We start from the raw sequence: 18414 nt of genomic DNA, 5'->3' as shown, positions 1-18414 counted from the left end.
AATGCATAGGAATGTTTGGGGTGCGATTTTGTGCAGTTTATGTTGTACAACAAAATGTCAAAGTATAGTTATGTTTAACATAGACCAGAGAATGAGATGCTCCCCCAGTAAAAAAAAAAAAAAAAAAAAAAAAAAAAATTATTAATCATCAAAATACTCACTAATGAGTTCCTGTGTTTTTCATTTCTAGGCTATTTACATTATGCAGTTTATGTGTGCACTACACTACATGCACTACATTATCAGCATTAAACAGCCTTTGTAAATAATTTTAAACACAGTCTGTAGTATTGTGATTGACTGAAGCTGGTTATATTTAAGTAATAATAATTAATAATTCCTTAAATTTATATAGTGCTTTTCAGGGCACTCAAAGTGCTTAACATAGAACGGGGAATCTCCTCAACCACCACCAATGTGCAGCATCCACCTCCAAATATTTGACAATACAGACAGAAACATTTAATAAGGTAATTATTTAAACAATATTTTTATAAAAAAAAATACCCTTACAAAGGGTAGGAGGAAGTACATTCCGGGGAAAGAGAGAGATAGTGGTTTGAATATGACCAGGGTCATTCTGGCCATTCATTCGGGGCTGGTGGAGGTGATGGAGGTGATCAGTTTGTGGCACTGCTGAGGTGGTATGGAAGCCCAGGTTTCTTTGACAGTGGCCTTCAGCTCATCTGCATTTTTTGGTCTCTTATTTCTCATTTTCCTCTTGACAATAGCCCTCTCTGGGGTTCAGGTTTGGTGAGTTTGCTGGCAAGTCAAGCACACCAACACCATGGTCATTTAACCAACTTTTGGTACTTTTGGCAGTGTGGGCAGGTGTCAAATCGTGCTGGAAAATGAAATCAGCATCATCAAAAAGCTGGTCTGCAGAAGGAAGTATGAAGTGCTCCAAAATTTCTTCGTAAACGGGTGCAGTGACTTTGGTTTTGAAAAAACACAATGGACCAACACCAGCAGATGACATTGCATGCCAAATCATCACAGACTGTGGAAACTTAACACTGGACTTAACTTTGGCTATGAGCTTTTTCACCCTTCCTTCAGACTCTATGAACTTGGTTTCCAAATAAAATACAAAACTTGCTCTTACTTGAAAAGAGGACTTTGGACCACTGGGCAACAGTCCAGTTCTTCTTCTCCTTAGCCCAAGTAAGACACCTCTGACGTTGTCTGTGGTTAAGGAGTGGCTTAACAAGAGGAATACGACAACTGTAGCCAAATTCCTTGACACGTCTGTGTGTGGTGGCTCTTGATGCCTTGACCCCACCTTCAGTCCATTCCTTGTGAAGTTCACTCAAATTCTTGAATCGATTTTGCTTAACAATCCTCATAAGGCTGCGGTTCTCTCAGTTGGATGTGCATCTTTTTCTTCCACACTTTCTGTTACGTAAGACAGAAACAGAATGTAAATGCAAAGCGTAGTTTATTATAATACAGCACAAAGATCAGAAATGACGAAGTAGCACAGCAGCACAGGCGGGCGGACACAAGGCAGAGTGGAATGGTGACGCAGGGACTACGGTGGATAACGGATGGTGGTGCTCAGTCCAGTGATGATCCCTCGAATGAATCTCGGTGCGTGAATAATCCTCGTGACGGTGCTCGGTGATCCAGTGCTGATTGAAGATCCAGGGAAGAACGACGACAACACGGGGACTCCAGCAGAAGACTACAGACACGGGAACATGTACAGGAACACACCAGGGAGAACAACGATCTGACAACATGAAACACAGGTTACTGAACTTATAAAGGGAACAAACAATTGAAACCAGCTGGCGCTGCTGATCAGTGACCACGCCCACAGACACACACACACACAAAAGCACGCTAGACGAGAGAGAGAGAGAGAATGGAATGGGTGCCCAAAATACGGGTTTAATTTTAGAAACATGGAAGGCGGGATGAATTCTCCTGTACGTAGGAGGAAGTTTGAGGCAGACTGCCACCGGACTAATGATCTTGGTGACAGGAAACGGGCCAATGAATTTGGGAGCAAGTTTATTAGACACGGAGCGGAGAGGAATGTTCTTAGTAGAAAGCCACACCTTTTGACCAACGACGTATACGGGAGGCTTTGACCGGTGGCGATCGGCCTTGACCTTGGTGCGCGCCCCTACTTGGAGAAGAGTCTCACGGGCTTGGGCAAGGCGATAAAATGAGCCACCTTCGAGAACCGGTCCACAACCTTCAAAACGACAGTCTTGCCCTGGGAGGGCGGTAATAAAATCTAGCACAATGTGGGACCAGGGTCTCGAAGGGACTGACAGCGGTTGGAGTAACCCATCAGGGGGTCGGTTGGAAGTCTTACCAGTGGCACAAACCGAACAAGCCAAAACAAAACTGCGGATGTCAGGAGCGATTAAGGGCCACCAGAATCGTTGCTTAACCAAAAAACTGGTGCGATTTACTCCTGGATGACACGCTATACTGGAGCAATGACCCCACTGAATGACTTCAGACCGATACTCCTCAGGCACGAATAACCGGTTCGGTGGGCAATCGGGCGGAGGCGTTTCCCCTTCTAAGGCCTTCATGACCTTCGATTCGACCTCCCATCTGAGAGTGGAGACCACTAATGTCTCGGGTAAAATACACTCGGGAGTGGACGGGCGTTCGGAATGGTCAAAAATACGAGATAAAGAATCGGGTTTAATGTTCTTGGAACCCGGGCGGTACGAAAGAGAAAAGTCAAAACGTCCGAAAAAAAGTGCCCACCAAGCCTGCCTAGAGTTGAGTCTTTTAGCGGTTCTAATATATTCTAGGTTCTTGTGATCGGTCCAAACGATAAAACGTACCCCTGACCCTTCTAACCAGTGCCATCATTCCTCCAGTGCTAACTTGACTGCCAACAACTCTCTGTTACCAATGTCATAATTACGTTTGGCAGGTGATAAACGATGAGGAAAAAATGCGCAAGGGTGAATCTTATCGTCTGTGGCAGAACGTTGGGAAAGAACTGCTCCTACCCCCACCTCTGACGCGTCGACCTCCACCACGAACTGACGTGATGGATCAGGGGCAACAAGGATGGGAGCCGAAATGAAGCAGCTCTTAAGTTTGGCAAATACAGCTTCCGCTGTATCAGACCACCTGAACGTCGTTCTGGGGGAGGTCAAGGCAGTCAGAGGAGCGACTAGTTGGCTGAAGTTACGAATAAAACGTCGATAAAAATTGGCAAATCCCAGAAACCTCTGTAGGGCCTTACGGGAATCTGGACTTGGCCAATCTATCACAGCCTTAACCTTGTCAGGATTCATACGCACTCCCTCAGACGAGACGATGTACCCTAAAAAGGGGACGGACTGTGCATGAAAAACGCATTTCTCCACCTTGACAAAAAGCCCATTCTCTAGCAACCTCTGAAGCACTCGTCTGACGTGCTGAACGTGTTCCTGGAGAGAAGAGGAAAAGATCAATATGTCATCCAGTTAAACATATATGAATTGATCAACCATATCTCTCAGCACGTCATTGGCAAGTGCTTGGAAGACCGCGGGCGAGTTGAATAGCCCGAAGGGCATAACCAAGTATTCAAAGTGCCCTCTGGGGGTATTAAATGCGGTGTTCCATTCATCTCCCTTCCTTATGCGAACCAAATGATAAGCGTTACGTAAATCCAATTTTGTGAAGATGGATGCTCCCTGTAATCGTTCGAAAGCTGAAGACATCAACGGAAAGGATAAGTATTCTTTACCGTGATGTTGTTTAACCCTCGATAATCAATGCACGGTCGCAGAGACCCATCCTTCTTCCCCACAAAAAAGAACCCCGCCCCTGCTGGAGATGAGGAAGGTCTAATGAATTCGGATGCTAGAGAATCAGAAATATATTTCTCCGTAGCCTCCCTCTCTGGAACAGAAAGTGAATATAACTTGCCCTTAGGCGGAGACTCACCTGGTACTAAGTCTATGGCACAGTCATAGGGACGACGTGGAGGAAGAGAAGCAGCCCGAGACTTACTGAACACTTCTCTCAGGTCCTGGTACTTTTCGGGCATGTTAGATAAATTCACTGCCTCCTCCTGAAAAACAGACACAGGTACAGACGAACACGCAGACACTAGACATGACTCATGACACGTATTACTCCACATGGATACAGAATTGTGCCCCCAATCGATTCTAGGATTGTGCTGAGTGAACCAAGGATGACCAAGTACGATAGGTGCCAGGGGTGAGTTCATGAGGAGAAATGTTATAGTCTCTGTGTGGTTGCCAGACGTGATGAGAGTAATGGGTTCTGTGGCGTGTGAAATGCTTGGAAGCCGTTCTCTCTCCTCACGGGAAAGCCGAGCTCTACCCACCTGCATGGGCTCCGGGTCGTAAAGGGGACTGACCGTATCCAGGTTCTCAGAGCGTCTGGTCTCCGTGCCGCGAAACGGATGGCCTGATCGATAACCCTCCTCATCTCCTCGGAGAGTGCCTGGAACGAGGCGCAGCATGGGTCTTGATACTCCCACACTGCGTTCCCCAGAGAGCCGCCCTGCCGGATAGTTGCGTCAGCACAAACGCCACTTTGGATCGTTCCTGATTAAACGTCTAAGACTGTTATGCAAAGTGCATAGAACATCGGGTCAGAAAAGCTCTGCAAAACTCTGGTTCACCTGAATATCCTTCTGGTGTCCGCAGTCTCGGTTCTCGCCGCGGTTGCGGCTCTGGTAGAGGGGGCAGAGTTGGCGGTGTGGGTGGCGCAGTGGAAACTCTTAGCTGTTGTATCTGTTGGGTGAGCTCGGACACCTGCGTCACAAGCGCTTGGACCGCCCTTCCTGTGAGAGAGATGTTCTCCTCTTGGGTGTCCATCCTAGCGATGCTTTGAGCCGCAAACTCGTCCCACGTGGTAGCGCCTGCTACATCCATGATAGGTCAGATCGTTCTGTTACGTAAGACAGAAACAGGATGTAAATGCAAAGTGTAGTTTATTATAATACAGCACAAAGATCAGAAATGACGATGTAGCACAGCAGCACAGGCGGGCGAACACAAGGCAGAGTGGAATGGTGACACAGGGACTACGGTGGACAACAGATGGTGGTGCTCAGTCCAGTGATGATCCCTCGAATGAATCCCGGTGCGTGAATAATCCTCGTGACGGTGCTCGGTGATCCAGTGCTGAGTGAAGATCCAGGGAAGAACGACGACAACACGGGGACTCCAGCAGAAGACTACAGACACGGGAACAGGTACAGGAACACACCAGGGAGAACAACGATCTGACAACATGAAACACAGGTTACTGAACTTATAAAGGGAACAAACAATTGAAACCAGCTGGCGCTGCTGATCATCGCTGATCAGTGACCACACCCACAGACACACACACACACACACACACAACAGCAAGCTAGACGAGAGAGAGAGAGTGAATGAATGAACCGTGACACTTTCTCCTTTCACTCAACTTATTATTAACATGCTTGGATACAGGGGCGCTGCACAAGATCCCGGGCCCTATGCATAGGCAGTCCTAATGCCCCCCACCTCCCTTTGAAAATATATATACCAGACCTCTCTTCCTTTGGGGCCCTGGTAATCAGTACTGGTTTTACCCCCAGTCTGGCGCCCCTGCTTGGATACAACACTCTGTGAACAGCCAGCTTCTTTGGCAATGAATGAGCTCGGTCTGCTGCTCTTCACATCCAGTTGATTTCAGTGAGAGGACGTTTTGATGCTCCTATACCAACAATTTAGGACAGTCCATTTCTCAAAGTCGCATTTTAATTGTTACTCTGACACAAATTCCTGCGCAAGCGGTGCAACTAAGAAAGCAGTATTAATGAGTGTTGAAATTTTCTTTCTGTGAAATGGGTCACATTGAATATATTTTGTCAGGGAATCGGTTGCAATGAGATTGTGTTTCATTGTAAAGCAGACACAATTAAGTATTTCTGGTGGTTGTGGTGGTACTGGTATCAATATTTGTGGTAAAACTGCTTCCTTAAACTCACTCACATTTTTATGTCCTGGATTTCAGATTTTAAAGTTTAAGGCAACCAGCTTCAGAAAGTTTTTGCGTTTTCTCAACTTTAGATTTTTTACAGTGCAGCTTCAGAACTTTAGGTTTTACTCAGCCAGTTTTAAGTTCCGCACTCCAATATGATTAAATGGGACTCAGTACAACGACATTGGTCCTCAAAAAGCAATCTTTAAATGGACATAACCTCAACCTTTTTTTTTCCATCAATATGATGTCTTTGTAGAACAGCAAGTTTAAATCACAAACCAAATCAACTCATTTCATTTACAATAAAATAAATTAAATTACGAAAAGAAATATGTCTGTTCAAGTTAAGAGCTAATTTTCAGATTTAAGCTGCAAAAGTAAAAACTTCTATATAATTGATTAAATATGGAAAGCATCAAGTAAAAACGAATACAAAATTCAGGTCCAAAATAATGTGCAACAATAACAACAGATCCAGTCAAAAATGTATTGGCCAAAGTCTTTTATAGTTGTCCTTCATATCTATCACAAGCAATATAAAATTCAGTGCAATGGCGGTAAAAGTGCATGCATAGCAACAAAGAGGCCAATTTCCTTTCAAGTGTCAGATAATCCACAGAATCTAACTCAGACTTTGTTGCCTCATCCCAATAAGGCATAGAACTACTTTCCCCTTCAAGAAGATACTGGTCAGTTTCATAAGGATGGCTGTCTCCAGGAAATAACTGGGCAGTTTGTGGCTCACTGTCTTTTGGTTCTTCATTTTGAATAATGATATTTGCTCTAAAGTCTGTAATGGAAAAGCTGCAATGTTTTTGAGTTGTGTGACCACCGAGTCATGAAATCAGATGTGTTTAAAAATCACACAGGCTAAAATGGCACCTTACAGTTTCATGATGTGGCTCCTAATATGTTTGGAGTAATCAGGTGTTTTACAAATTTCCTTAAAGTCACACAATTCACAATTAAATGTTAAGTGACTCTCACGTGAATATAAGCGCTTGTGTGATCTTGAAAGGTGAGACTTTCAAGTTCGGTTTCTTCCCTGGTAGTGGCGCAATCATTAATGTTTCAAAAGGACCCCCTGAGCAGGGTGTTCAAACTCTGCATATCTTGCACTGCATCACCCTAAAAAAAAAAAAAATTATATATATATATATATAACAATACAGTGGTAGAACTAATATCTTTGGGCAATAAAAGATTGTTTTTAGTTTGTTTTTTTACCACAAAGGATATATGAATTAATTCCTGGAGAACAATATAAAAGAACAACTTAAAATACTATCCTAAAGCAAGCAAGCTGGTAAAAAAAAAAAAAAAAAAACTACAATGAATTTAAGCTTTAAAATAGCTCTTAAATTATTATAATTTTTAAAACAAAGATAAATACAGATACATATTACTCGGGTCTGTTGTGAGTACGTTCACAATGCTGCTGACGTATAACGCTGCTGATGTGTTTTCTTGTGCGCCCAATAACAAAGATAACAAACACATCAGCAGCGTTGTACATCAGCAGCATCACTGCAGTGTTGTGAACGTGCTCACAAGAGACCCGGAAGATAAGACAATGCTGAATAAAGTCTCAAGTGTTTTTGGACCAAAATGTATTTTCGATGCTTCAACAAATTCTAACTGACCCTCTGATGTCACATGGACTACTTTGATGATGTTTTTATTACCTTTCTGGACATGGACAGTATACAGTACATACATTTTCAATGGAGGGACAAAAAGCTCTCGGACTAAATCTAAAATATCTTAAACTGTGTTCCGAAGATGAATGGAGCTCTCATGGGTTTGGAACGACATGAGGGTGAGTCATTAATGACATAATTTAAATTTTTGAGTGAACTAACTCTTTAAGGCAGGTGCAAGTTGAAAAAAAAAAAAATCTGAATTTTGCACCGCGTTAACCAATCAGGAGCTTACTCTAGTAGTGACGTGATAACGATGTAGAGCTTTCCCAATAGGACGAAGCAGTTGAACTGACCAACTTGGAGCCACCTTGTAGTTGTACAGTTGTACAGAAGCAAATATTGTGAAAAAATACCATTCAGATCTTATTGTAAATTGATAACATTACATATAGACAAAAAAAAAAAAAAAAAAAAACGCTGACGCTGCGTCAAGCGCTTTGTGGAACGTGCCTGACGAGACCGACTCTGAATATCGTGTGCAATCTGTCCAACGGAAGGGCGTGACGTCACGGGCAGGGTGACGTAGCGACCAGGAAGCTATAAAAGCCCGTGCCGTGCAGCTGGCTTCAGCTTCGAGTAGGGAAGCAAGCGACGGCAGGGGTGCCGGGAGTATGGCTCTGCGACGCAGCGTCTCGTTCCTTCAAGGAACCAGGGTTACATTCGTAACCTTGAGACGTTCCTTTTCAGGAACTCGAGCTGCGTCAAGCGCTTTGGGGAATGATGTGCCCACGCTGCCAGACTTCCAAATCCCTGCCTAGTGTGTATCCGAAGAGCACAGCTAAGGCGAGAGAACAGAAGAGCCCGGAGTGGCTCGCATGTCAAGGTCATAAAATCTGACAATTGTAGAGGGCGTGGACCACCCCGCAGTGTTGCAGATGTCCAAGAGGGACACACCTGCTGAGAAGGCCTTAGAGGCCGCCATACCCCGAGTAGAGTGAGCCTTGGCTCCCAATGGAAGGGGAAGACCAGAGGACTCATAGGAGACGTTGATAGCCTCGACTATCCAACGACTTAGGGTCTGCTTGGAGGCAGGAGAACCCTTTTTAGGAGGACCGTGGCAAACAAGCAATTCATCGGATTTTCTCCACAGGGAAGCTCTGTGGACGTATGCGTCCAGTGCTCACACTGGACACATACAATTTAGCTTCTCCTGGTCTGGCTCCTGAAAGGGAGGAGGACAGAAGGCCTGCAGTACGATAGGTTGTGGTGTAACAGAGGGAACCTTCGGAACATAACCCGCTCGAGGGTATAAGAATGCTTTGGCCATACCAGGGGCAAAGTCTAGATAAGTAGGGGCCACCGAAAGGGCCTGAAGATCTCCAACTCTCTTTAGTGAGGTGATTGCCAGTAACAGGGCAGTTTTAAGTGTCAGATGTCTATCTGAGATATCTTGAATTGGCTCGAATGGAGCTTTACAAAGAGCCTCTAAAACCACAACCAAATCCCAGGGGGGAACATGGGATCGTACTAGAGGTCTCAGCCTCAGCGCACCGCGGAGGAAACGTGTAACTAGGGGGTGTCTACCCACTGACTGATCATTGAAAGGGACATGGTAAGCAGCTATGGCTGCCACGTACACCTTTAAGGTGGAGTGGGTTAACCCCGCAGAGAGCCTAGCTTGTAGACACTCCAGAACTGTACCAACTGGGCAGTTAACAGGGTCAAGCTGGCAGTCTCTGCACCATGAAGTGAAGAGTTTCCACTTCAGGGCGTACAGTTTCCTCGTAGAGGGAGCTCTGGATTGGAGGAGGGTCTCAACAACCTCAGTTGAGAGACCGGATTCTATGAGCTGTGCCCCCTCAGGGGCCACACCCACAGTTTCCACAGCTCCGGGCGAGGGTGAATTATCGTGCCCTGCGCCTGTGAGAGTAGGTCTGTCCTGATCGGTATCTCCCACGGAGAGCCGTCGAGGAGCGAGACTAGATCTGCGAACCATACTCGGCCCGGCCAGAATGGGGCTACTAATAACAGACGGACCCTGTCCCGGCGTACTCTCGCCAGGACTCCCAGGAGCAGAGCGATAGGGGGAAATGCGTAAAGACGAAGCCTCGGCCAGGTCTGTACCATAGCGTCCAGTCCAAGAGGTCCACCTGGGCTGTCTGTTTCACCACCTCGGGGTGAAGTTTCCATTCCCCAGGCCTCGGCCCCTGCCTCGACAGTATGTCTGCTCCCACATTCAATCTCCCAGGAATATACACTACTCTGAGCGAGAGGAGTTTGCCCTGGGACCACAGAAGGATCTGGTGTGCCAGCTTGTACAAGGGGCGTGAATGCAGACCCCCCTGGTGATTGATATAAGAGACCACTGATGTGTTGTCGGTGCGCACCAACACATGGTGATCTCTCAGTTCTGGGAGGAAATGTTTCAATGCTCGATAGACTGCTAGCATCTCTAGGCAATTGATGTGCCATGTCAGATGGCGACCACTCCACAGACCGCGGGCAGGGTGGCCACTCATGACCGCACCCCAACCGGTGAGGAACGCGTCTGTCGCTAGCGTTACACGGGGACAAGGAGCTCCCACTACCGGGCCCTGATTCAAGAACCAAGGTTTCTTCCACATGTCTAAGGCACGAAGGCATCGCCGCGTGACCTTGATAACTCGAAGTGGATTTCCCCTCGGGGAAAAGCCCTTGGACTTGAGCCACCACTGTTGGGGGTCTCATGTACAGCAGGCCAAAAGGTATCACGTTGGACGCAGCTGCCATCAGACCTAACAATCTCTGAAAATGTTTGACAGTTAGTGACTGGCCCTCTTTGACTCTCTCGACTGATGTGAGGATCGACTCGATCCGAGCAGGAGACAGACGTGCCTGCATCATGGTCGAATTCCACACTACACCTAGATAGGTGGTTCTCTGAACTGGAGAAAGTACACTCTTCTTGGCGTTTAGTCTCAAACCCAGCTCCCCCATATGTGTGAGAACAACATCTTGATGTCGAACCGCCATCTGCTCTGATTGAGCTAGAATCAACCAATCGTCGATATAATTTAGAATGCGGATGCCCTGCATACGAAGGGATACCAGAGCCGCATCTACACATTTCGTGTACGTGCAGGGTGAGAGTGCGTGGCCAAAGGGAAGTACTCGATATTGATAAGCTTTGCCCCCTGAAAGCAAACCTCAGAAACTTCCTGTGTTGTGGAAGGATGGATATGTGGAAGTATGCGTCTTTGAGATCTATCTTGACAAACCAGTCCTCGGATCTGATTTGAGCTACAACCTGCTTGACAGTGAGCATTTTGAACGTCAGTGGCATAACTGAGCGGTTCAGGTGACGTAAGTCTAGGATCGGACGCAACCCCCCATCCTTCTTTGGAACTATGAAATACCGGCTGTAAAACCCGGATTCCCTGTCTAGAGGAGGGACCACCTCGATGGCCTCCTTCCTTAATAGGGTATTCACTTCTTGTTCCATAACCAGAGCCTGCCGGGGGCCGACCACTGTCGGTGTAACCCCATTGAATTTCGGCGGTGGATGACCAAACTGAATGCAGTAGCCTTTTTTCTATTGTACGCAGGACCCACTGAGATACATTTGGCAGTAGTTTCCACGCTGCTAAATAATCTACTAAGGGAATCAGTCTCTCGAGACTGACCTCTGGTGTAAGAGGCCCCTGGCGGGCGAAAATAACTGGGAGCAGCGCTCGCTGGAGGCCGCTGCGCCCTGAAACTCTGGCAGGGTTGGCAGACCCTGAGGCGGGCACCATATAATATAAGAGCACAGAGCGCTTGCTGACAGACGCAAAGCTGAAGCCAGCTGCACGGCACGTGCTTTCATAGCTTCCTGGTCGCTACGTCACCCCACCCGTGACGTCACGCCCTTCCGTTGGACAGATTGCACACGATATTCAGAGTCGGTCTCATCAGGGACGTTCCCCAAAGCGCTTGACGCAGCTCGAGTTCCTGAAAAGGAACCACATATTTTGAAAAAATAAATCAAATTTTATCATAATTTATTATAAAAAGAATAGCACCTACCAGAGCGATTACATTAATGTTAAATTGCATTGTTGCATTGAACAAATTTTATTTCAATCATATCGTGAATTGATACACATAGAACTACACCTAGCGGGGCGATCACAATGACGGAATAAATTGACACCACTTGAGGCAACTTGAAAACGAAGTGGGAGCAATGAAAATGGCGTTGTATATAAAAAAGTGAGCGAACTGCGCATGCTCATCAGCCATTTTGGGCAATAATTTTGGGAGTATGGCTTTGAAGTTCTAGTTCTTTGGAGACGATGGGTCTTAACGAACTTTCCTGAAATTAAATTTCCAGCTGATTCGCAGTCAACAATTGCAACATCAAGACCTCTAAACTTCAAATTCACAGAGATGGTTAGTGGGTTTGAAACAGATGGTTGAGGAAGGACCGAACTCACCACTAACCGTGAAGGACGAGATGGACAGGTGCGTATGAAACGGTCTCCTCTCCCGCAGTACAGGCACAATCTTTGTTCTTTACGACGATTTCGTTCCTCTGGAGATAATCGTTGGGAATCTACTTGCATCTTTTCTGGTGGTGGCTCAGGAGTTTTCTCAGTTACGCTTCGGCGAGGAACCTTATCCACTGGGTGTGCTTCTCGATAGCAGGACTGTGACCTCAGGTGAACACGAAGAGCTTGCTGCATGAATTTCTCCAATCCCAGATTATCATCATATATGGCGAGTTGGAGTCGGAGTGCAGGATTTAGTCCACGTCGATACACAGTTAGTAGGGCCTTTTCATTCCATCCACTTGCTGCGGCCAAAGTGCGAAACTCAATTCAGAACAGTGTATTTATGAAAAAGGTACAAGTGCTCTGTGAATACTTAGTCCTTAAGTGCACGGTGAAAGCTCCGTTATTCAAGTGCGGGCTGTATGTTAATCACATGGAACGGGATAGCAAACAGGTGAGTTTGCTCGGTACAGAGGTGTCAAAGCCACAGTCATAGATCGCTCACTAATGTTTTCTTCCTTAGATGCCGAAGACAGGACCAGCTCGGGATAATCAAAGGAGACTACAGCGACCGTCAAATCACTGGATGCTACGCAGTGATCCGCTGTCCTGAGGGCAGCAGAACAAGGACACAGGTTAGTGTAACACAAAGGTGAGTATACGTTACGTCGGGCTAGCAGGAGCTCAGGAGACAAGTACGAGGAGACTGTTCCTGTTGGAGGCTTGACGGGGAACTGAGGTAGGGGTGAGTGCTTTTATAGTGTCAGTGATTGGCTCTGTGATGCGAGACAGGTGTGGCTGGTTAATAATCAGGGGACTGTGAGCGTTGATGATTGGTTGAGACCGGGCTTGCCAGATCCCTGACAAATAATAATAATAATAATAATAATAATAATAATAATTATTATTATTATTATTGTTTATGTTTGAAAATTGGCAAACGAAAATTAAACTAGATTTTTTTGTAGGCCTATTGTTGTTCATGGGTAAACAAATGGGCTTATGCGTTAATATTTGTTTCATATGCGTAAGCAGCTTTGATACCTTCGTCTGATCATATATTAATTATGTGTTAGTGATTATATATTATTATACTACGGGTCCATTGAATGCTTTAATCTGATTTGCTGACGAACGTTCTGAGGTGTGCAATTATTTTCAGGGAAACCCATGGTGAATGTAGTTCCAGGCAGCTCTCTTGAACGCATCACTTCGCATAGTTAACTGTAATAACGGTCACACAGTTTGCACAAAATGGTGTTGTCAGCACTGCCCTGGCGATTTTATCCATTAGCCTATATAGTGCAAAAACTTAAAGGCTACACATGACATTTCTCACTAGTGAAGAGACACCGCTGTTTATACATGAACAGAGGTAGAATAATTCACATAATCTCTCTCTCTCTGTCTCTCTCTCTCTCTCTCTGTAAAGTATAAAGTTACCAAGTAAAACCAAGAGTTTAAAAATGGGTAAAGTAACCTGCAGAAGATAAATACCTGTATGTGTATTTTGCTTTATCACAGATGCTCAAGTTAGATGTTGTTCTGTTTTCCTGATATGAATCCCATGCATTATAGGTGGGTAAATGTTTTTTTTTTTTTTTTTATCTTATAGTAGTCTCAAAGATAACATACTCTATTCATGTTTTCTGAAATATATAATTGCAAAGGTCGGTACAATTATTAAATAAATGAATCAAGATCATATAAAGCAGTGGTTCTTAAAGTGTCAGGCTCCCTCATTGTGACACTGTAGTTGTATGCAGAGGAATCACTAAATTAAATATAAATGAATGTTAATACATTTTAATTGAATCTTCGAGTAAGGTTTTTTCATTTTTTATTTATTTATTATATTTAAGTACAGTAACAGTTATGTAACTTTTGTTATAATACTTTTTAATTTAATCTTTATTTAGGTTTTTCACTTAACGTTACCTGTATGTAAGCACAGTGCAGTGTTAATGTTCAAACTGTGTATTTACAATGTTAAAGTGGCTGACAACAATAAATATTCTTATTAGGAATAAAACTGCCTCATTTTTGAAAACTGTGAGAGCTGTAGCAGAAAAGTTAGGCCTACTACACTGCTGAAATGTAATGTTGGTCATTATGGTAGTACTTAGAGAGCCAAATATTTTCTGAAGTGGTACTTGGTATAACAAGTTTGTTAACCACTCGTTTAAAGAAATTGTATAAAATGAAGTCCTGCTTTTTAAGAACTTCTCAGTAAACCATTTGTTCTTTTCCCATAGAGTCATCAAGAATCCAGCTTGTTATTGGCAAATTGGTAAGAAATTGTTCATCTGCTACATTGCACTGTCAGTTCTGGTCAGTTCTGGTAGAGATTCTAGAGATTCATTGAACTTTTGTGATATGTTTTGATTTTACTTGGTTTAATAAAAATGTACTTTATTTGATTGTACTTGTTTTACTAAATAGCTGGGGATCTGATTAAAACTGTAACTGGGGCTCTGAAAACACTGCTTGTCAATAATTTGTTAATATTGTAAACTTTCATTTGAATACATTAAATAAGTGTTTAATGAATAAAGTTATGCCCTTTGTTTCCAACCCCACTGTTACTGAACTGTAAAGTTAATATTTTAGGTGATTTGTTTTGCATTCAGTTTTTGGTGAAAATATATCACAATATCAAAGTTGATATTTTATGAGGATTTATTTTTTGGTGTTTTTGTTAATATAGGACAATACAGAAAGCGCACATGTGGGAGAGAGTGGAGGGAATGGTTCAGAAAGGACCTAGAGCTGGGACACTTTCAAGGACCACCCAAAGCACAACTGGTGCTAATATTTTAGGGTCCCCCTCTGTAAAAATCACATTCCGCATTGCGTTATCAACGTTGATTCACTTTGCAAAATCCACATCTAATTCAATGTTAATCCAACATCTACAGAAATGACCATAATTCACCCTTGAAGAAGACGGTGAAACAATGTCGCGATTTCAACTGTGAATCAACATCACAATATCAACATTAATCCAATTTGCAAAATCGAAAGGTAATTCAACGTTGATTCAACCATGGTACCTCACGTTGAATCAACGTTGAAACGCCGGCTGGGGTGTGTGTATGTGTGTGTGTGTCTCTCTCACTCTCTTTCTAATAACTTCATTAGAAACTGCATTGCTATTAACGTCTCAAGCCTCGATTACCAATTTTAAAATGAAGTTTTGGATCTAGCAAAAGAGGCATTGGGTGAGATGCAAAGAAATAATCCTACTCACAATAGCGATTTAAAAGGGTCATATGATGCGATTTAAATTTTTTCCTTTATTTTTGGAGTGTTACAAGCACTTAGTGCATAATGAAGATCTGTAAAGTTGCAAAAACTAAAGTCTCAAATCCAAAGAGATATTCTTTATCAAAGTCAAGACTCTGTCAGCGGTTCTCAATTCCAGTCCTCGCGACCCCCTGCTCTGCACATTTTGGTATGTCTCTCTTTGTTAACACACCTGGTTCAGATAATCAGTTCATTAGAAGTGAGCTCCGTGTATAAACTGTGTTCCTATTGACATGGTCTCTACACAGTGTTCATTGCTCCCTATACCCACTGAGTAGGGGAAATCTGTTGATGTTTACCTGGCTTTGGAACATTTATTCATTCGACATTTGGATTTGCGCTGCGCAACGTCTTCACACACGGACAAGTGTGACAGCACATATCTTGCAAAGTCCAAACTACCGAGGAAGCAAGTCTGAAATTTGTGTACTTTGTATTGAGAAACAAGCACAGAACTATGTCACCAGATTAGTGCATAATATTCTTGGTACTTTAGACTGTGGTGGAAATGCAGAAAGCAATAGGTCTGGGGGGAAAATAGTTCCTGGGAATAAAAGTTCCTGGTACAATTGTTCCAGATAATTTTGGTTTAAACATGGCATTTTGTGGTACAGTTTAAAGGTGTTTTTTTTTCATGGTTTACTTGCCATTTCAGTGGAAGTGCCCTTTGGTTATATTTAATATATATGACTAAGGATATTATATTTAATAGGTGTGCTGTTACATTACTAAGCCAACTTACTGCCTCCTTTGGGCAAACAATTAAACAGGTGTGAAAATCTGTGTCCCAATAACTATCTATGCACAAGCTCATAGAAATGTATCTATTTATTTTCTGTATTATAAATGGTGCAAAATAGCTTCTGTTCCTAGTTTAACTTTAGAACATGGAGTCAAGTTGTCTTTATTACACTATTTTAGCAATTCTTGACATATTGGATGCCCTGGGGGTAAGCAGATAAATATTTTTGGGTGAACTATCCCTATCCTAATTAAACATAATTACTAACTTTATGTTGTTCGGATAACTTAATAGATGGTAAATCAGTTCCCAAAGTAATAACTACTCAAAACATAATGGTAACACTTTATTTCACAACTAAGTTTCTTAACTAGCTACTTATTAGCATACATATTACTAGAATATTAGCCATTTATCAGTATTAATTAAGCACATGTTAATGTCTTATTCTACATGACCTTATTCTACATCCCTACCCAATACCTAAACTTAACAACTATCTTACTAGCTATTAATAAGCAGCAAATTAGGAATTTATTAAGGGAAAAGTCATAGTTAATAGTGAAAAACTGTTCATTATTCTAAAGTGTTAATAAAGTAATATATGGTTTTCTAAGTAGTAAATGATGGCTAAAAGGTGTTTACTGTACATTCAGTTAATTAATTACTAGACCATTTACGTCATGAATGTGGATCCTTCAAATAGTTAATGAATTATATAAAAGCTAATATATAAATAACAGCTAACAAATTAATCATTAATTACTAGTGTATTTACTCTTAACTATTTCATAATTCTGGACCCTTCAAATAAAGTTTTACTCAAATACAAAGTTTCAGATGATACACAAACGAAAGGAGAAAGCTTTTTTTCCCCTTGGATTTATTGCAAGATGTACTGAGAATTTCCAAGGTATAACAGGTGAAGGTCATATATCTGTTCAGGCATTTCAAAACCACATGCATTCCCAATCAGCGTTGTTTACTCAAGGCGTGAACATACTTTTTTTTTAGCTCATACCTAAAGACATTTATTGTCTGCAGGGAACACACCCATATCTTAATCAGGTTGATGTTGAAATGTAAAGGAAGAAAAACTGATGGGAGGTTCATTTGGCTGACTATTTTCATACAAATTGTAATGGAAAAAGAAATCACTGAAAGATATATTTTATAAATATTTAATCCTTTTAAACACTCTCATCTTAAAGAAACAATCTCAACATGTATTTTTGGAAAAATAAGTACTTTTTTACCTCAGTCCTGTTGGTATTTATTGCATTCATGATACTCGGAGCAAAATCAGGTAAGTTTCAAAAGCCTTTTGTTATTTAGTTTTAAACTAAATTGGTTAAAAAAAACAATAATTACAGACTGCAGCCAATGGACACAATGCTTCTCTACTGTGAATTCAACTCCTCACAGAAAATATAGTTAAAAGTAGACTGCTTCAGTTCAATTCTGTACAATGAACCATGATTTTTTGCCAAAAATCTGAACATCTTACTTTCGAATCGATAACAGAAAATAACAAAAAAAAAAAATTAACAACATATTGAAAAAATTATCATTATCTACCACACTTGCAAAACCAGATATACACGCGAGATATGCACAAAATGCATATACTGTACACACTAATGGCGATACATGTTGTCAGAACTGTAAAACCGATGAATGTATTGTGACTGAATTACTATGGAAGCCCATTTCTGCCACATAAGAAAAAAAAAATTATGTCCTAAAGCAAAATTGTGACTTACTAAGTCGAAAATGTGAGATAAAAAGTCATAATTATAAAATTATTTACATTTATGCATTTGGCAGACGCATTTATCCAAAGCAACTTACAGTGCATTCCGGCTATAAATTTGTATTTATTTTTTTATCAGTATATGTGTTTCCTGGGATTGAACCCACAACCTTTTGGGCTGTTAAAGGTCTACCACTGAGCCACAGGAACATTAAATTAGTAAATTAGCGTTGATTTTTACAAAGTTCATCGTTCTGAAAAGCGAGGTGTGCTCTGATTGGCCAGTTATTGAGTGCATTGTGATTGGCTCATATTTTGTACGAGAAAAGAGAATCCACTGACACATAAATTCTATCACCTGACGCAGAAAAAGTGTGAAGGATATATGAAGGATATTTTGACTCGTTTTGGTTTTGAAGACTCATTTCTATTTTGGAATGACAATTTATATTTTAAACCAATGGCTGAAGTGAGAACCAACAGAATAATATCACAACATTT

This window comes from Carassius carassius, chromosome 44 (genome assembly GCF_963082965.1).
Source record: "Carassius carassius chromosome 44, fCarCar2.1, whole genome shotgun sequence".
Classification (NCBI taxonomy): Eukaryota; Metazoa; Chordata; class Actinopteri; order Cypriniformes; family Cyprinidae; genus Carassius; species Carassius carassius.
This window is presented reverse-complemented; position numbering follows the sequence as displayed.